We start from the raw sequence: 21,188 nt of genomic DNA, 5'->3' as shown, positions 1-21,188 counted from the left end.
TGGTTAAATACTACATCTATTTTGTGAGCTGATTGGGAATCTAACCTGCTGTAGACTACCTCAGAATAACAGATAATTGGCATTATAAGTTGGATTGCGAGTTTACGTCTGATTTCTATCGGTGTAAATGGAGCAGACATTCGTAAATTCCTTAAAGTATTATAGACTTTGCCTACAGTTGAATTCACATGGTCAATGCAGGTAAGGCCAGTGTTGATAATAAACCCAAGGTTAGTTACTTTTGACACAAATTTAATTGGTTTGCCACCAATGTGTAACGATGGAATAGTTGCTTTGTTAAGACGTTTCTTACAAATAGGTAAAACAAATTAAGACGAAGACCATTTAACTGTGCCCAGGACCTTATAGACATCAGTTCTCTGTTGAAGCTTGCGCTCAAATTAGCTGAGTCCTCAAGAGGACCTGACATATAGAGCTGGACATCGTCCGCATAGGCATGCATGTTGGCGTGCATAGAAGTCCGAAATATATCATTAACGAACAAAATAAATAGTAGTGGTCCTAAGATTGACCCTTGTGGGACACCCGTGAAGAAAGGTTCAGATATTTGAGATCCAACCTTGACACGCTGAGACCCCTCTTTCAGATAGCTACACATCAGTTTTACTGCTGACTCTCCAAACCCAAAGTAGTTTTTTAATTTAAAGCACAGTAGTTCATGGCTAACTGAATCAAAGGCTTTAGAGAAGTCCAGCAAGCATGGTAGAGTTAAATGGTTCTTGTCGAACAGTATTCTAATGTCATCAAGTATCTTTACCATTGCAGTAGAACAGCTTTGATGGGGTCTGAAACCGGATTGAAATGGGGATAAAAGGTTGAATTTACCGATGTGGGAAGAGATTTGTTCAGATAACAAAGATTCGAAAACTTTAGATAAGGCTGGTAGTATGCTGATGGGTCGGAAATCCCTAGGGCTGGATGCGGATTTATTTTTGGCTAAAGGAAGTACAGTAGCAATCTTCCAGGCATCGGGAAAACAGGACGTGGTGAGACTATGGTTTATTATGTGTGTCAAGGTTGGCAAAATAATCGGTAAGATTACCTTCACAAATCTAATCGGAATGCCATCCTCCCCGATTGCGTTGGACCTGATCTTAAAAACAGATTTCACCACATCAGTCTCGCTCACAGCAATGAACTCAAACTTTTCGCCAGCAAAAGAGACCGGACAGGAGGCTACAGAATTGGTCGTGAGGTTACAAGATGAAGGCGGAGAATCAAAGGCAACGCTAAGCGTTGCAGGACTCAACGAGCATTCTGATTTCTCACTGGCATAGACGCGGAGTGTTCTCAGATTTCGCCACAATACATTATTAGGCAGTAAGGGATCCAGTTTATTCATAAATAATTTTTTCTTTTCACGTCTTATAACCGAGGTAGCTTCATTGTTTTGAAAGTACTCCAGCTCTCATCTGTCTGGTTCCTTTTCCATATGTTATATTATTTATTGCGTTTTTTAATCGCTGATCGGACCGCACCATTAAACCAACGGCAGGAAGAAGACCTGTCACAGGTTCAGGTAGGGACATGAGTGAGGAGCGAATTTAATATATTTTCGTTCAGGAAGCGGAGCTTCTCATTGACCGTGCTGAGACCCCAGCAATCGGACCAATTGATCTGCAAGAGGCCACTGAAAAGGTTGTTGACATCTAAGGAACAGTAGTCAAAGAAGTTAAATACATAGGTATTGTCGTCATAGTGATCAAGCTTAACGTCAAAAGAACAAAATATCAAGTCATGTGTTATATATTTTGCAAAAAGATGTTGCGCCTCTTTTCTCTGGCAACACAGAAAGGAAAATTCCACGAAGTGAGGGTTATAATCAGGGACGTGAACCGGATGAAAAATTTGTTGGGTTCGGTTCATCGGTTCGAACCGTTTTTGCACTTTTGGATTGGTTCGTCAAGGAGGGTTTTTTGGTCTTTGAACCGGGGTTTCTGTTCAGTTCAACGGATCCAAAAACAAACAAATTACGCGCAAGGTTAAGGGTCAAGTGTCTGTCAAATGAGATGGGTTGCCTTTACATTTGATATTGTCACATGGTAAACAAACATGATGGGTATTACCATGTTTACCAAAAAGAAAAAAAGTGGGTACATTTATCTATTGAAAATTGGTTGAAATGAACCTTTCAATCTTTATAGAAAGTGGTTCGGTTTTCGGTTCGGATCAAACATTTGTGGAAAATTTCAGTTCGGTTAATGGTTCAGTTAATTAGTAGAAAAGAGCGGTTTTCCGGTTCAAAACCGGTTCACGTCACTGGTTATAATCACTAAGCGCGGCCGAAGGCCGCCTACGTAGAAAGGTGTTCTCTACAAAAGATGTTCAGCAGGGGCTGAACACAGAAAGAAGAATTCACGTAGTGAGGGTTATAATCCATAAGCGCGGCCGAACGCCTCCTACGCCGAAAGGTGTTCTCTGCAAAAGGTGTTCAGCACCTTTTCTTTGGCAACACAGAAAGGAGAATTCTACGTATCGAGGGTTATAATCTCTAAGCGCGTCTGAAGGTCGCCTACGTAGAAAGGTGTTCAGCCCCTTTTCTTTGGCAACACAGAGATGAGAATTCTACGTAGTTAGGGTTAGAATCCCTAAGCGCGACCAAAGACCGCCTACGCGGAAAGGTGTTCTCTGCAAAATGTGTTCAGCCCCTTTTCTTTGGCAACACAAAAAGGAGAATTCTACGTAGTGAGGGTTATAATCCCTAAGCGCGGCCAAAGGCCGCCTACGCGGAAAGGTGTTCTCTGCAAAAGGTATTCAGCCCCTTTTCTTTGGCAACACAGAAAGCAGAATTCTACGTAGTGAGCGTTATAATCCCTACGCAGAAAGGTGTTTAGCCCCTTTTCTTTGGCAACACAGAAAGGAGAATTCTACTTAGTGAGGGTTATATGCCCTAAGTGCGGCCGAAGCCGCCTACGCAGAAAGTGTTCTCTGCAAAGGGTGTTCAGCAGCATTATATTTATATTTTTTATATGGCTAGGCCCATGTGGCAACATATTCCTTTCATTGTTGTTTCATTGAAGCATTTACGCTGTGTTACAAATGGCTTCTCGCACGAAATTTTTAAACGATATTACTTCATACCAAAGTGATTTTCAAGTAAATTTACCTATTAATGCAAGCTGAAATAATTTTAACTGGTGTAAAGAATTTTTTGGCGATTATGTTTGTGTTGCTTTGTCTAATATACGGTGTCGTTGATTTCTCAAGTAAAAAAACAACTTTAATACTATATATTTTAAAAACTAGAAGGCTACCGCATCTAAAAGTATTTTTGAAAAGGGGGGATCATCGACTTTCCAACGGTACAAATTTTACCCCTAAAATCGGGGGTTCTTAAAGTAAAGTTTGCCCTTTTTTCCCCTCGGCAATGTCATAAAAAAGTGGGGCATTAAATTTTGCATTACCTAGTATCGAGAAATGAATGTGTTTTGATATGAAATTTTCGGAACTCTTTGAATACATTGAAATGCTGATTACATTGTTAGCAGTAATATAATCGAGAACTCATAAGAAACAAATTGTATTATTTATCACGCATGTAATGAACAACCACTTTTCTGACTGGGACGCGTCCAGAAGGTGCAATCGCAACAGTTACTGAGCTGTTGCACTTTCTGAACATGCCCGTTACGAGGCAAATTTGATGAGCAAATGACTCTTTAAACTTAACTTTAGTGTTGCCGAGGAACGGGTTATGGCTAAAACCACATTATAAGTATTATGCTTAAACAAAAAAATGTAGCTTTTCTGTTGAACTGTTTTCTGGAACGGCCTATAAATATCGCTTCAAAATAGTTTACCTATAATCGTAACAAGTGGTGTCGGAAGTGGGATTTTAAATAATCCCAACGAGAAAGTTTTGGAAATACCGAAGTTCTATGATTTGACATACTGCCTCTCAAAAAAAAAAGGCAAAGCGAGGACTATACATGTCCGGAAACAAGCGGGAATTACAAATACGACTGCATGAATCTACGGAAGCAGAAGGTATCGACGTGGACAAATACGAAATCTCGTGAGGACGAGAAGACTTCCACGAAGGATGGAGAGAATTAATATAGGGCAGACATCCCACGAGGGTTGAAGAACAGGAAAAGGCTCCTAGTTCATCAACAGGCTGCCATGCCACAAATGATGGAAGCACAAGATATGTGCATGCATGTGGGAGATGTCCTCACAGATTTAATCACAAATGCAAACACAGGAGTTATGTATATCCTCAGACCAGTTAACGCGGAACTCAACGAGAGAGCTTCGTTTTCAAGATTTGCAGCTGAATCTTCCAGTTACTTCAACGAACTTTTAGACGAAAAAACTAGAAATATCGCAATCGGGAAAGTAGCAGTGTTACACAGGCTTATAGTGGCAGAGATTGGGGATGAAGTCATAATTGGCATCGACTTCGGAGAAGTGCAACTTCGGGTTGTTTACGACAACCGGTACTGCAGAAGGCGGTTCTTTTTAGAGGAAGTCCCGCAGATTCCACTAGCGACTGAAGCGGTCAGTTGGACGAGGTTGAAGGTGATGAAAATTGAGTTGCTTCGACAGGAAATGGATACTGTTCAGCGATACAGGAAACGCGTATCCGTTCAGCAGAGAGAGAAAAAACTAGCGGTAAAGCCTGAGGAGCAGAGGCAAGGCCGTATTTGGGGAGGGAGGGATGTGGGGGTTCTGACCCCCCATCCCCCCTCCCCCCCAAATGTAGAAATGTAGGTTTTTAAGGCACTTAAACTTGAAAAAGGTAAAACGAACTTCAAAAAAAGGCACATATTTTTTTAATTTTGTTATGTACTTCCTTTATGTACAATGTGAAGGTCCAATTAAAGATATAAAAAAATACATACAGTGGTCAAAAAATTATAGTTTTAACGTATTATATTTGTTGTTATTGAACTTTTGTTATATTTAAAAGAATATATAGTTCGTTCTTTAACAAAACCCGTGGAAATTCATGTTTCCAAATTTGAGCAGTCCACTTGCAAAGGCGCTATGTAAAAAACTTGTATTAATACGAATGTTGGTAAAGAACGAACTATAAAAAACTAACCGAAATTAAATAACAACAGAAATAATATTTTAAAACTTGTCAAAATTTGGTGCGGCTATAATTTTTTCGACTACTGTACATAAGTTGGCTATGATTACTCGGCCGTGATATCATAGTAGCACAATGCCACTCATATTTGACTTACAAACAAACTACGGGCAGGAATTTCAAGATTTTAACCCTGTTTTTATGAAAATTTTTATTTTTATCAGTATTTTTCTTTTAATCAAAATATGTTGAAATAAAAGTGAAACTAAAAAAATTTTGCCAGTCCTCCGAGTTACCTTCGACAGTCTGCTCTCCTTCTCGGCGCATACAACCGCAATTGTCAACAAAGTACAGAGCCGCAACAATGTCCTCAAGTCGCTGGCCGGCAGCACTTGGGGCAAAGATAAAGAAACGTTGTTGGCAACATACAAGGCAATTGGTCGGCCGGCTCTAAACTATGCAGCGCCCGTATGGTCGCCGGGGACTAGCAGGACGCATTGGATGAAGCTACAGACCTGCCAAAACACGGAATTACGAACTGCGACAGGATGCCTTCTGATGACGCCCCAACAATACCTACATGACGAGGCCCAGATGCTCCCAGTAAAGGAGCATAACAGACGTGGCCATCCCAGCGGACAGCTGCTCGCGGAAGAGCCCTCGCCACGGCACGTCAGGAGGCATCTTTACGAACTGACGGACGAAGTCCAGAGGTTTATCAAACAACCTCTGGACCCGTAAACCTACCGACAGGCCCTGAACGGCATTCACAGGGAATCAGTCTAAAGTTATGTAGACTCCCGCCCTGTGAATGCCGTTCTAGGCACACAACCCCCGGACGTGGACGGGACAGAACTTTGTCTGCCTCGGGACACTCGCACTACAATAGCCCAACTTCGCTCTGGCTATTGCAGCAGGCTCAACTCCTACTTGAGTAGTGGAGAGTCGCCACATGACTCCCGGCACCTCTTCACATGCCCTGAGAACCCCACTCAGCTAACGCCCCTGTCCCTATGGACAGCCCCTGTGGAAGTCGCTCACTTCTTGGGCCTCCCCCTAATTGAAATTGACGACAAAGTTGATGGATGAACCGCCCCGAACGGGGCTTAGTAGCCGCTACAACAACAACAACAACAACCGCCTATGACATTGGCCTTGTAAAAGCAATCGATGAAATACACTGTAAGTAGTCGGTCGGTAATTGACGGAGTTTATCAGTTTATCAGCTACCGATTCAGCAGTCCTGTAGTCGCTCCCCCGTACTGCAGGGGAGGTAAACCGCCTCAGAAACTTAAGATGCACTTAAAGTGGCAAGTGAGTCTTGCATTTACTGTAGTTTATTCACATCAGGTGCCCTCTTCTCCGGCAACACAGAAAGGAGAATTCTGTTTAGTGAGGGTTATAATCCCTAAGTGCGGCCGAAGGCCGCTTACGTTTTTTTTTTTTTTTGAAACACTGTATAGTACGGACTGAAGACATGACGTTGTACATACATATATCAAATGAAAGCTTGTTCCATATGCTATTGGATTATAAAATGTTTGAATCTGAATTTTTAAATAATCATGTGATTGTTTAAATTTTTTGTAACTTTTTTTAGTTAAATTGAATTTTTGCTAAAACTCTATAACCTGTATATAACATTTTATATCGTATTAAAGGCATTCATGTTGGTGTCGGTTGATTTTTCCGATAGATGGTAAGATGATTTATTTTGGAACGACTTTCCGTCATCCCTTGTCAAGTTTGGTTGCCAGACAAACCGGTTTCGGCGTTGTGTCATCTTCAGTGTCATTTTTCGTTCTTAATTCCTATTGAATGATATCAAAAATTTTGAAATCCGTTCTTTTGTTTTCAAGATATTTGGATTAAAAAAAAAATTATGAATTTAATCTTTGACCTTCAAACCTCAAACCTCAAAAACCTCTATCGACGTCCTTGTTCAAAAGTTGTCGCCCCGGTATACCTAATCCTGCCAATTATTTTTCTAACGGAACTTGTTGGAGCCATTTGCATGCATCTAATCAAAACATCGATATTTTCGATGCATCGATGTTTTTCCGACATCTCTATGATCAAGTAGATTTCGCTAATGTACAACATCCTGCTGCACAGTTTTTCACGGCAGAAATTTTGGTGTAAAAGCATTAAAAAATACTAAAATTGGTATTAAATCAGTAAATAGTGTTGTGTTTGTAATTTCGTGTTGAATGAAGTATAATTAATGAACAGTGAAAAATATTGGAATAGGCAGACTAATTGTGAAATTTGAGTTGGTATTTTTTCACTTTATCATTTTGCAATAAAAGTATTGCCAGCCGAAACTTAGAAAGGTGGAAGCACGAAACAAGTGAAGAATTGACAGTGGGCCGCGGTAATCTGGTAACTTCGGTTTTGCAGATTACAGGAAAGTCCACAGAAACGGAAGACAGCGAAAATGACGGAGTAGTTCTTAAGTGGTGAGTGATTGTAATTGGTTTTTTAATATTTTATTTTGCAATTTGAACACATTGAATTGCCTAGGTAATTTAAAAGTAACTCTTTTTTTTGTATTCTATAGATATCAGAATCTCATAAATTAATAGCGTATTTATTCCGTGATTGTTGTGACCTTACAAAGGCAAAAGAGGAAACGACCATTTGCATTTTTGCAGTTTTCCCGTGGCTGATGTTGCGTACCTCTATATTGCCCATTGTGTCGAACTCGGATTTCTTGTGTTTCCTAGTCCCCCATGGAACATTTTAACCACCCTTCAAGAATGTGAAGTTCAACAAGAGAACCCACTATACTTTCCAGCAAAACAGCGAAAAATTGCTAATCTCTGCATGATTTACATACATATTTGGTTTTTATAAATATTGCATGTAAGTTTTACTAGAAAAAAATTTTAAAAAAAGTGTGAATGCTCGGAATGGCACGCGCTTAATTAAACACGGGGAAAAAAATTCTATAAGCTGCAGCAATTAGGTGCTAAAGAAGTCATATGTCTTTGTTCCAAGACTCTTTGTGCCAACGTTTTCACTATGTACGTATGTACATACTATGTATATTCATTTGTCATTCTGTCCCGCATGCCTTCATTTGTGCACTCATAAGAGTCATTCGCGTACGTAAAGTGTGCTCAGCTTTTGGAAAGGTATGCAAAACTTTTCATGTACATATTGCGTATTTAGTAAAGGTTTTTTTTTTGGGCTATTTTACATCACACACTGAGTGAATAAACAAAATGTTGATGTAGTTCTTGTTGTTCTTGCATTTCGTAAACATTTGCATATATGTTCTGGGGATAATAGCCTCGGACTTTGAATTACAAAATATATAAATTATAAATGTTTGATTGCGTTTTAAGATTATCTATGTACATACCCAGCTAGCACATTTGCCAGACAATTTCTGATATCAGACAAGTCGGAATAAAAAGTTGTCTAATGAGACAAGTCTTATTATTTTTTATTTATTTCCTTATCCGATATGTCTGATCGAATTATGTCCGATTTAGGGCATACACGTCTGATAATTCTTATTTTCCATGGTTATTTGGTCAGACATCTGTTAGATATCCGTCAGAATCGTAGGTCAGAATTTCCCACGTCGTGTCGGATAGACTTCCTGTAAACCTCTCCATACGCTTCTCTGACCGATATCGGCCAAAATCATACAGATTTCTGCCTTTTTTGCCGACGAGTCTGACGGATATCCAACAGATTTTGGCAATTTTGTTAGCTGGGTACTTATACATATATATATATTTTTATACACATACAAACCTTTTTTCTTTATGTATTTTTGTGTTTTCATAATTTATTATCTTTAATAGCTTTACCATTTTATAAAGCGAGTATTTACCGTTTTTTTTGTTTTTTTTTCATAATTTATGTTTGTACTAGGTGGCGCCGAATGAGCTATATGGTTTGAATTCTTTTTAACAGTTTTCCTTGGGGATATTTGAAAGAAAGAGTGTACGTTAACAAACCAAGAACCATTCTCCAACTCCAAACCAACACTCGAAATGAACTCATGGCCATTACACCCGAAATTCTGCGAAAAGTTATGGAAAATATGCTAAAAAGAGCACCTATGTGCGAAGCAGAAAATGGACATCACTTACAGGATATCATTTTTCAAAGCTAATTCAAAAAATATAATAATCGCATAAATAAAAAAGTTATAAACCCTTTAAACCATATAGCTCATTCGGCGCCACCCTGTATATAGTATGTATGCACATACATATGTACGTGGATGTGCTTTTGAACTTCTTTTGACCTCCGAAACGAGAACAAAAGGAGTAATGGTCTTTATTCCTTAGATCGTTTATTACTATAAAACGTATCAATAAACGAGGAATCAATATAATTTTCGGGAAAATTAAAAGCATTCTTTGATTGCCCGTTTATCCTCCAAATAGAGGAACAAGTCATTAGTCCTTAATTAGGCGATTTTTGTACTAATCCACACATTTATTTATTTACTGAAGTCAATGAACAAAATATTCTTACAGACTACACATGTTGGAGAGTATTACTTGTTTAATTACGTTATTCAAGACAATTATTCACATGAAACAGACATTTTGGCAGTTCGCCACAATCATAATAAATTAAAAAACGCTTACATATAAGTTGAGATCATAAACTACACTAATGACTGATAAAATAATCACTTAACTGGGCTTTAAGAGCAAATATAGAAACTGATAAGTCTAAGTCTAAAGAATTTGCGAAGACGTTAAACTCAGCTAGAGTTCTATTAATAGGAGCATTGGCACTATATGCCGTTTTGCTGAGGCCAACTCGAAATACCTCAAAGCGACGGAGGTTTCTACTCGGAGCATTGAAGTGCAACCTCTCAAGAAGGGACGGGCAGTCAATCCTGCCTGTAGCAATGTCAGAAATAAAAGATATCGCCAAGAGTGTTCTTCTATCATTTAAGGACAGTAGGCTGATTAGACGGCACCGAGACTCATATGACGGAAGCGGGAGTATGAAGTTTAGCGAAACGGAGGAAAATTTTTTGAACTCTCTACAACCTGTTAATATGAATAGCATGATATGGTCTCCAAATAAATGCCGCGTATTCTAATTTAGACCGCACAAAAGCAGAAAACAGCATCTTAAGTGTGTATGGATCTGAGAAATTAGAAGAGTTCCTTCGTACAAATGCAAGCATAGCAAGCGAGTTTTTTATCGTATAATTAATATGCATAGCAAAAGTAAACTTAGTATCAAAGTACACCCCCAGATCCTGGACTTCATTAACCGTCTCAAGCGTAGAGTTTGCAATGCTATACGATGTGTGCAAGGAATTGTGCAGTTTAGTGAATGTCGCTTTGTGACATTTATTAATGTTTAGATACAGTCGATTCCTAACGCACCAACTCTTAAGCTTATTAAGCTCCAATTGAAGAGATGTAGCGTCATTGGTGCAGCCAATATCAGAGTAAAGTTTCAAGTCATCCGCATAAAGCAGAAACTTAAGAGGATGAAAAACACGAAGAGATATCATTAATGAACAGGTTAAAGAATAGAGGTCCTAATATGCTACCCTGAGGCACACCTGAGATAGCAACAAAAGGGTCCGAAGCAACACCATCTACGACAACCGCACTTATCCTGTTATGTAAGTACGATTTAGCCCACTTAAAAAAAAATTGAATGAAAGCCAAAGCACTCCAGTTTAGTTAAAAGAATTTTGTGGGCAATTTTGTGAATGGCTTTGGAGAAATCCGTATACATCGTATCCACCTGCACGCCTCGACGAAAGGCTGAATAACAGTCTTCAGTGAAGACAGAAAGATTACTTAGCGTAGATCTTGCTGCAACAAAACCATGTTGGTTAGAACTGATCATATATTTGACGTAAAAGTAAAGTTTATCATTAATGATAGCTTCAAAAAGTTTGGCAACGGTTCATAATTTAGAGATCGGTCTGTAGTTAGAAATGTTATTCATGCAACCGCTCTTAAATATTGGGGTGATAGATGTTCGCTTCCAATCTTCCAATCATCGATAAAAATTCCAGATGATAAAGATTTGTTGAAAAATAATTTCAGCGGTTCAACCAGCGAATCACAACTCTTAAATAGAATTGCCGAGAGACCATCAGCATCAGTGTGCGAAGATTTTTTATGTATCTTATCCCTTTAATTATGCCCTCATCGGAAAGAACGAGAGCGCCAAAGTCAACGGGAGAAGACATGGTAGAGGAAAGGTTCCGTTGAATACAATTTAAATCATCGTCGGACACTTCTTCGTCCGACGCGAAATTAGACGAAAAAAAAATCAGCAAACAAGTCGGCCGCACGTTTCACTGACGTAGCTGTGAATTCCTTATAAAAACTGTTTTGGGTATGCTTGAGGATTTCCTTTTGGAATTAATGTAGCTCCAAAAAATTTTCGGATTATCCCTTACCTCCAGTTCTTAGTTCCGAATATACTTTTTGTACAACACTTTGTTTAGCTCATTAAACTCATTTTTATAGGACACAAATAAGTCATAAATGCACTGCTCCTTAGTAGATTTAAATTTTTTAAAAAACTTATTTCGCAAATTCTTTAGCCGTCTTAGCTCATTAGAAGACCATGCATGCTATTGAAAGTTGGAACATATTCAGTGCACAGCTTAGCAATATTAGACTTGAGATGTCAAAACAACCTGCTACTTCGTTATCGCCAAACAGAACTTGCCAATCAAACTCACTAATAGCTGAGTCTAAGAGCCGTTTTCACCAACTCTGGTAAACACTAATCGCCAGTTAAACATCGTAGCCGACGTTACCGACACAATGTAATATGCATGGAGTCAGTAACGTCGGCAACGATGTTTAACTGGCGATAAGTGTTAATCAGAGTTGGTGAAAACGGCCCTAAAAGATTAAAATCGCAACGAGCGAAGTTGAAAGTAGTTTTAGCGTTAGTAGGAGGTAAGTCAAAAAATTCAGTGAATTGCATCTCCAATAATACGGGCACGTGATGCATGTTCGGCGGAGAGATAGAAGAAGCAGGTTGCGATATACTAAAATCTATGTTAGAACAAACAAAGATTAAGGCCCGGTTACTCAATGTCTGGTTAACGCTAATCCCCGGTTAAACATAGTTATCGACGTTACCGACTCCCTGTTGTATGCATGCAGTCGTAGACGTCGATAACGATGTTTAACCGCAGATTAGTGTTAACCAGACATTGAGTAACCGGCCCTTAATCAAGTAAGCGATGCAAGCTGTTATGCAAGCTATTCACTTGAACCAAGCCTAAACTAAGCAGACTATCAATAAGATAGGACTTGCATGAGTTACAGATATTTGATGGTGTTAGAGATAAGTCATTGCCCAAGTGTAACCAACTAAGATTGGGTAAATTGAAATCCCCAAAAACGCATAACTGCGTGAGCGAATTCGTATCCGATCCGTTTTTTACCAATTTAAAACATGAAATCTGTTGCTTTTCAATACCGGCATATTTCGCCACATAATCAATTATATTGCCAGGTAAGACTGTTGGCAGGAGTGATGACAAATGTAGCCACTTAACATTAACACGGGCAGCTATACCAAATTCATTAAAGACATTAGAACCCATCACACGAGTACGCTTTTTGCTTTTCTTATTCCTTCTGTTCTCAGCTGTTAACCAAGCAGAGTTATAAGTCGCATTGGTAGGAACATCTGCATTCGTATTGATAACACTAACAGCGTCGTTTTCAGCATAATTACGTGCATGATGATTCGCCAGCGTCGAGTTAGCCGCACCAACATCAGTAGTATGAACATTAGCAGCTGCATTAACTCCCCCAGTATCAGCAGAGTGCGCAGAAAGCGGAGAAAAAAACACAGGCAAACCATAGCATTAACATCGAACGGTGACAAAACATTCTTATCGCTAGCAGGTACAGCGTTAACAGCATCAACATTAGCGATGTTGGTACTGTGAGAGGCATCAGCAGTTGATTTGTTTCCTCTTTGTGTCGATCCAGGTGGAACAGTGGTAGACGGGTCGTCAAAACTCGCAGATTGAGACCAAGTTAATTCGGGTAAAGGCGGAACGACCACAATTGAAGAACGGCAATTGTTATTGCTAAGATTGTCCATAGCAGCAATAGGTGTATTAACAGCCGTTTGAGTATATTAACCTCAGCAACTAACATTTCTAGGCATTTTGCATTGTTGTTGTCTATGATTTTTCTTAATTGCATGTTGGATTTAATTTTATTTGCCAATATATCAATTTTATCAGAAAAGTTTTTGAAACTTGCATTAATGGCACTCGTCAAGAAGTCAATGCTAAGTTTCTGTGAGGCCATGATCGAGTCATATGTCTTACAAATTTTTTCAGGCATATTAACACACTCAATACAAAAATAACCAATATGGCGATTCCGTTGAAACAAATTAATGTCGTATTCGGACGCAATGGTTTCGCAACAGGTGCGATGAAATCGCTTTTTACAAAAGCCACTGCACGGCCCTATTAGATTGTCACTTCTTGAAAATGCTTTGCCGCATTTACCACAGGAATTGTCCATATCGAAGCAATAAAGGAAAACAAACAGGAGCGAACCGAAAACACGTCTGCACGACACGAAGTTTAGGATTCCTCCGAGGACTTGCTAATTACCCAAGACGGTTTGCAATGTTAGCTTTAAGGTTTAACATTTTACCACCCTTGGGACATAAACGGAACACTTCTTTACATACAGCAGAGCAAACAGTGTTTATGAAGCTACAATTCCAAGAGATTCAGCTAGTTAATTGCTATCCTAAAGAAAATCTTGATGAAAGTAACAGGTATCCTTATTGTGAGTTCCGGTGAAAATGAGCAAACTGGAAATTAGCTCAGATGTCGCTACTTTGACATTGGAACAGAGATTCTACGGGACCTCCTTTAGTGCTGATAAGGTCGGAAACAGCGAATTCACTCTGGCAATGCTGAAACTCTTTTGAGGGATTTAGGCTTCTCGAGTTATTGCCATGTGATGTGAGGGCAAAAAAGACAGTAATACATGTATCTAGTTCCATGAACAAATAATAATATACTGTATATTTCCAAATAACATAAAAATATCAGAGATTGTAAATTCATAATACAATTTTCTTTTATTACAGATATAACTCAGTAAACCCATAATCGATAAAACAGAATCATCAAAAACTGGAAGAGTAATACTAGCATATTAAGGTAAGTTATTCAGTAAGATGTTCGTTACGCAACTAGCCAAAGGTGGCATTATTGGGCATCTGTATTGTTTGTAAATTATTTAATTCATAGGAATAGCATGCATTATTTTTAATAGAGATCAGGGAGCTATAACAACAATGACCGATTAACTACCCAGTAGATAATTTCAGGAGTTAAAAGCCGTTCCGAACGTTTTGGAACAGAGAACTAGGCTTGAAATACTCACATCCATTGAAAATACTGCAGGGTATGGTTCAAGATCGTTTTCTAGTGTTTCATTTGATTTTAAACTTTTATTTATGTAAACTTCAAAGGAACTTATCTCAAATAGAGCAAAAACCGTGAAAGCTGCCTATAGGAGTGTTCGCTTTGCAAAAAATGTGTACAAGTTGGTACCAATTGTTACCAAATCGTGTTCGTTTAGCCAAAAACCCTGTAACACTTGCAAGGAGAGAGCACAATTTTGACATTTCATTTGGAGGGGAAGTTGCAAATTCGTGATGGGAAAATTTTTGCCAGTAAGAATTTGCAAGCAGGATTGCGGCACACGGTTGCATTTTTGTCAGCATTAATTTGAATCGACAAGTTCGTTAAATTTAAAATACTCAATCTTGTTGCGATTTACTAATGAAAGAAGTATGAAATATTTGTTTATTCAATTAATTTAATTATTTCCAAACATTTGAAAGGTAACTCGGCTGAAAGGGCAGTATTCGTAATCGGAACGCAGTCGACACCACTGTCGTTATTGGAAATCCGGCAGTGACTTCCACAAAGAAATTGAAGCGTATGTTGAAGAAAGTTAGAATAAGAAGAAATATACGTCTAGGTCCTGTTTTGATTTCCACCTGAAATAATTTAAAAATTGTATTATGCTCGAAATGCAACCGTGGACCCCAGTTGGCAGTGAAGCTTACAAATGTTTGCTACTTCCTGCTCGCGCAAAACTTAGTAAGTTTCTTTCTTTGGGAGAGTAAGATACCTTATTCTCTGAATTTCGTTACTGGCTAATAGCGATATAGCGATTCTACAATAGCGCAGTGGCAGTGACAGTTTTTAACACGCAGTAACAGTTCGAAAAACTGCCGCTGCCACTGCCACTGCGCTATTGTAGAATCGCTATAATTCTTACTGGCCTTTGCATAGCGAACCGAACTTATGAATTTCTGTGAGCAGCTGATTGTTCGAGTATGTGTTTTTTTTGTTTGCATCAACCCAATCAGCTGTACCACTGTTCATTTAGTTTTACATTAAAAACAACAACAATTTGCTGGAGGATAACGAACCATTCTTTTCCAAAAAGAAAAATAATCGCATGCGCAAATTTGGCAAAAACTTGCGAGCTAGATGCAAAGTAAAAAAAAAAAATCTATTAACCTCTTGAATCTAATTAGGACTTCATCAGTAAATAAAAAAAAATATATATATACATATGTATATGTATATATAATATATCAAAAAAGAGGAACGCAATCAAGATTCATCTTAACTCGATCGATAATAACTTAGACAAGAATTTAGCTATAACCAATTAAATACCTATTCTGGTTCGATGTTTTTGAATAGTTGTAGCGGAATAATTCGTGTTTTATTCGACCAACGAAATAACAGCTGGCTTAGATCGGCGAATGTTTCCAATAGCTGTTCGTCCCTGGAGCATGTTACGTGTCAAAAGTTGGAATTTCACCATTTCATTGCCCTCTGCTTAGAATTTGGGCGTAGAGGGCACTGAGAAGGCAACATTTTTCGGAGTTGCTAAATACTAATTAAAAAAACGTTGCCATTTTGGAGTTGCTAAATACTTAAGTAAACGATATTAAAGTATTTGGCAGATACTACTATGTGGTAAAGCACTAAGGTATTTAGTAGATGCTTATAACTAAATACTTTATGATTTAGGAAATGCTAAGGTAATTAACACCTTACCTTAACCTGCATTTACAGGGGGCGATTTTTTAGGCCATTCAACTTTGCTCAACAAAAATCGCTCGAGTAAATGGCGATTCAAAAATCGCATGCCTCAAAGTAGACACAAGTCAATCTTTCAGGCGATTATCGCCTGTCATTAAATTGGTTTATGTAAATGCATTCACTTCACCTCAACTCACCTTAGCTCGATCATTTCAACTCACCTCATTTAAACTCACCTCATTTAAACTCACCTCACTTTAACTCAAATCACTTCGACTCAATATATCTCAACTCACCTCAAATCACACCAACTTCTTCGCACGGCGAATTTTATTTCTGAAAGCGTCGAGGATCCTAAAAATCCCCAAGTAGTCTCCAAAATTGCGGCGTAGTCCGGAGAATCCCAAAAACCCCGAAATACTCCTGAGAATCCAGCAAGTCCTAAACATTCTGAAAATAGTCTTTAAAATACAAAAATTCTTTATTTGTATACTAATCAGGTCATAAGTTTTAAACACTAGCATGCAGTATTTAGTTTAGCCAAAAATACTAAGTACTTTTATTTCTAGTATTTAGTGAAGTCAAAATTTCTATGCACATTTGTACGCGGGGTTTCGTTAGGTAAAATTAACAAGATACTTTTATACTTAGTATTTTGTGCGGTGAAAACCTGCTCGGGTTAAAGAACTCACCGGCAGTGGATCACGTCTTTCGTGGTCCCACACAACTCCAACTCGACCACCCCCTACACAATACAGCCATCAACATACAAACAGACACAACCGGAGCCCTACCAACACGCTGCCACCAACAGCTCTTAGTTCCTCCAACAATCTGCTCGGTGTCTCGGTCCACAATATACCGTAACATGACATCAGTCAAGTGCTATTTCTGTCCTGGCTGGAGCCCCTTGTGGGCATGTTCAGGTCTGCGCACTATGCAACTACATGGGCCCTTGTTGTCTTGCTCAGTCGTGAATTCCTCCCGCGACGGAGGCCACTACCACTACAGGGCAGCACACTCTTCAGCAGCACACACAACAAACGGCAACACACCTCCCTCACACACCACATCGCAATCAGTCTTCCAAGGCACACAAAGATTGTATATTTCAATTGTAATGTACTTCAGAACCACACCACAGCACCACAATACAACAACACAATAGAACACACCATAACCACGACAGACCACACAACAGACACAACCGCACCATCACCCACACGCAGCCCCCAACAACTCTTGGTTCTGCACGGTATGTCAGACCAGGATATTCCGTAACGTGACATTAGTCAAGTGCAACACCGCATAACAACAAGTCTCCCGAACCACATGAAGCTCCTTCAATTTAACTGTAACAGACTTTAGAGCAAGATCGAGGAGATAACCGTCTTTATGGGAAGGCATGGTATATTGATAGCTGCGGTCCAGGGGACGAAGTTGCACAGCAATTCGACATTGTTGAATTGTGCCGGATACATCGTGCACCGTCGAGATCGTTAGCGAGATAATGGGGGTGGTTTAGCGTTCATCACGCACCACACATCGACCGCAGGGAACCACCCTACAATGTCAGGGCATTGCTATCCGGTCAGGCGATGTTGAGCTCGAAATATGTAATGTTTACATAGCCCCTGTCACTTGCTGCCCGGCAGGATATCACCCTGACATAGGTGCGCTCCTCAGAGGTAGTAGTAGTAGGTAGTAGGTGACTTTAATGCGCACCACGATCTTTGGCATTCAAGCCTGTCAAACGATCGTAGGGGAACAGACTTGGCTGAGCAGATAGACGATTCGACATTTTGGACAATGAACGACGACGCACCCACCAGGATTATGGGCAGCTGCTGCAGCTCGCCAGGCATAACAATAGTCAGCGCTGGTCTGATAAAGGCGTATCATGGCGACTGATGCTGAATGTGGCATCAGACCATCTGCCCATAGTCATCTCGATCGATAAACCAACCGACTTTGCTCCCCGGGGAACACCGGACCTATATCAACTGAGAGCACCTTCGCTGCGTTCCCTACACCAACCGATGTCCACCTTGGTGAACGTAAGTTCCGCAGGGTTGTCACTGCTGCTGCAGCTCGCTTCGTACCGGCAGGATGCATTACGGACCCCCGTCCAAACTTCCCTACTGAAGCGGCTGTTCTGATGAGCCGATGAGCGTGATAACCGGAAGAAGTGGGAAGAGCATATGAAGATTTGCAATTTCGCCTCTGATGTGAGTAAGCTCTGGTCAACCGTGAGGTCACTGTCCAATGCGACGAAGCACGACGACAGGGTCGAAATTCCTATAGGCGACCATGCCTCGTCGGACTCGGAGCGATGCGCGAGCTATTTAGCCGACAGTTCATACTGCATCCTAGGCACTAGAGGCCTTGCTGCTCCCGTATTTCACGAACCACCTGATCCCAGCAAAGCATCAGCATGGTTTCCGTAAAGTGCACAGTATAACAACAGCACTTAACGCCATAAACACTGAGATAACACGTGGCCTTAACCGCAACTATGAGAACTATTCTAGTAGCGTTGGACCTGCCAAACGGTTTGACACCGTTCCACGCTACAAGAAGATATAGAGGCCTCCTCTCTCCCACAGAGGTTCAAACAGCGGTCGGCGAATTATCTGAGTGGTCGACACCCGTCGGTAATGTTTAGAGACAAATCGGGCAAACTCAGAAAAATAAAACAGGGGGTTCCATAGGGTGGTGTCCTTTCCCCACTACTGTTTAACTTTTACATTTCAAAGCTCTCTCAAACACCAGAGGAAGTCTCGATTGTCTGTTACGCCGACGATTGCTCGATCATGGCGACTGGGAATGGAATTGATGACCTGTGTTCGAAAGTAAACGGGTATCTCTCCGAGCTTTCTCGCTTCTTCACTGCTAGCAGCTTAACCCTTTCCCCTACAAAATCCTCTGCGACCTTGTTCACCACCTGGATGAAGGAGGTCAGGCTACCGCTGGGAATTCACGTCGATAATATACCAATTCCGACGGTGAATAACCCCAAAATACTCGGAGTAACCTTCGACAGTCTGCTGTCCTTCTCTGCGCACGCAACCGCTATTGTCAACAAAGCACCGAGCCGCAACAAGGTCCCCAAGTCGCTAGCCGGCAGTACCTGGGGCAAAGATAAAGAAACGTTGCTGGCAACATACAAGGCGATAGGCCGGCCGGTTTTAAATTACGCAGCACCAGTGTGGTCGCCGGGGACTAGTAGGACGCAGTGCATGAAGCTGCAGACGAGGCAGAACACCGCACTACGGACAGCGACTGGATGCCTGCTGATGTCGCTAGAACACCACCTGCACGACGAGGCGAAAATACTCCCGGTAAAGGAGCATTACAAAATGACAACTGCTTGCAGAAGAGCCCTCGCCCAGGCACGGCAAGAGGCATCTTTACGAACTGACGGACGAAGTCCAGAGGTTCATCAAACAACCTCTGGACCCGTCAGCTTATCGACAGACATTGAGCGGCATTCACAGGGAGTCAGTCTCGAGTTATGTGAATGCCGTTCTAGGCACACAGCCACCGGACATCGACGAGCTTCATCTGCCTCGGGAGACAAGAACCACAATAGCCCAACTTCGCTCTGGCTACTGCTGCAGGTTAAACTCATACCTGAGCAGATTAAACGCAGATGTGCCAAATGAGTGTCCGGCATGCGGAGAGACACCTCATGATTCGAAACATCTCTTCGTATGCCCGGAAAACCCGACAACCTTAAGGCCTTTGTCCCTGTGGACCGATCCTATCGAGGCTTCACCCTTCTTAGGGCTTCCGTTAGTGGAACTTGACGACAATGACTGAGATATCAACCGATCTGGGCGGGGTTGTTGTGGCCGATACTACAACAACAACAACAAAAACAACAACAACAACAACAAAACAATTGTGAGCGCTGGTCTGATAAACAGCATAACGTGGCCACCTTTGTTGACTTTAGCACCGAAACATCTGCACATAGTCATCTCGATTGATAAATCTGCCGACTTTGCATCCGCGGAACATCAAATTCTCCATAGCTGATTGGAACGGCTTCGCAGAAATCCCTGGGTTCCGTAAAGTGCGCAGCACAACCCCAGCACTTAATGCCATAAACACCCAGATAACTCGTGGCCTGAACCGAATCCACCCGTGTTGGAGAACCGTCAGCCACTCCATGCAACTCGAAGACATTGCGGCTTCCTCTCTCCCACAGAGACTCGAAACGGTGGCCGAATTAATTGAGTGGTCGACATTCGTCACTAATTTTCAGAGACAAAAATTAGCAAGCCAGGAAAGATTAAACAGGGGTTGTTGTAGCAGCATACAAGTTCCCCAAAGAGTTTTTGGGGAGTGTTGATGGAGTGACAGTCCTTGGCGAAATATAAATCTGGGTCGTTCCGGTTATGTATACCCGAGTGTCGTGGGAGTGATTATCGTCGTACCGGGGTCCCACAGGGTGGTTTCCTTTTCCTGCTACTGTTTAACTCCTGTATCTAAAAGCTCCCTCAAGCACCAGAGGGAGTCTCGATTGTCTTTTATGCTAACGAATGCTCGACATTGGCGTTTGGGTATGGAATTGATGACTTGTGCTCAAACGTAAACGGTTACCCCTCCGAACTTTCTCGCTTCTTCACTGCAAGGAGCCTAAGCCTATTCCCTACAAAATCCTCGGAAACATTTTGTAACCAGCTGGACGAAGGAGGTTGGACTACTGCTGGGAATTCGCGTCGATGGCGAACGAATTCCGACGGTGAATAACCCGAAAATTCGCGAAATTACATTCAACAGTCTGCACTCCTTTTCGGGGCATACAACCGAAATTGTCAATATAGTACAGAGCCACAACAAGATCCTCAAGTCGTTAGCCGGCTGCATCTGGGACAAAGGCAAAAAAACCCTGGTGGCAACATAAATAGATAGATATTGGTTGAGGTATGCCTTGTGACCAGGAGATCTATTGTGCCCTCTTTCTCCGTACAACACCCCGCCCAGTCCTAGTTTCCGTAGAAAGTCCAAAAGATTCTTTGGTGACATCGTGTTTATGTG

General features: G+C 40.9%; 1 protein-coding gene across 6 annotated transcripts in view; it reads left to right on the top strand.

The window, feature by feature from the left end:
• The first annotated feature begins 7,107 nt into the window (after positions 1–7,107).
• Ufd4 (ubiquitin fusion-degradation 4-like) overlaps positions 7,108–21,188 on the top strand; it is a 61,421-nt gene continuing 47,340 nt past the window's right edge. For 4 of the 6 annotated variants that reach the window (XM_017630005.1, XM_017629996.1, XM_017629990.1 and 1 more), the window contains exons 1-2: positions 7,108–7,515; positions 14,159–14,231. The gene's annotated coding sequence lies outside the window, so the exon portion shown is untranslated. The other 2 variants (XM_017629975.1, XM_017629983.1) reach the window with 2 other exon arrangements.

This window comes from Rhagoletis zephyria, unplaced genomic scaffold, assembly GCF_001687245.7.
Source record: "Rhagoletis zephyria isolate East Lansing unplaced genomic scaffold, Rhagoletis_zephyria_1.1 Rzeph_scaffold_00085, whole genome shotgun sequence".
Taxonomy (NCBI): domain Eukaryota; kingdom Metazoa; phylum Arthropoda; class Insecta; order Diptera; family Tephritidae; genus Rhagoletis; species Rhagoletis zephyria.
The sequence above is the reverse complement of the archived record's forward strand: the minus strand, read 5'-3'. Positions and strand labels throughout refer to the sequence as shown.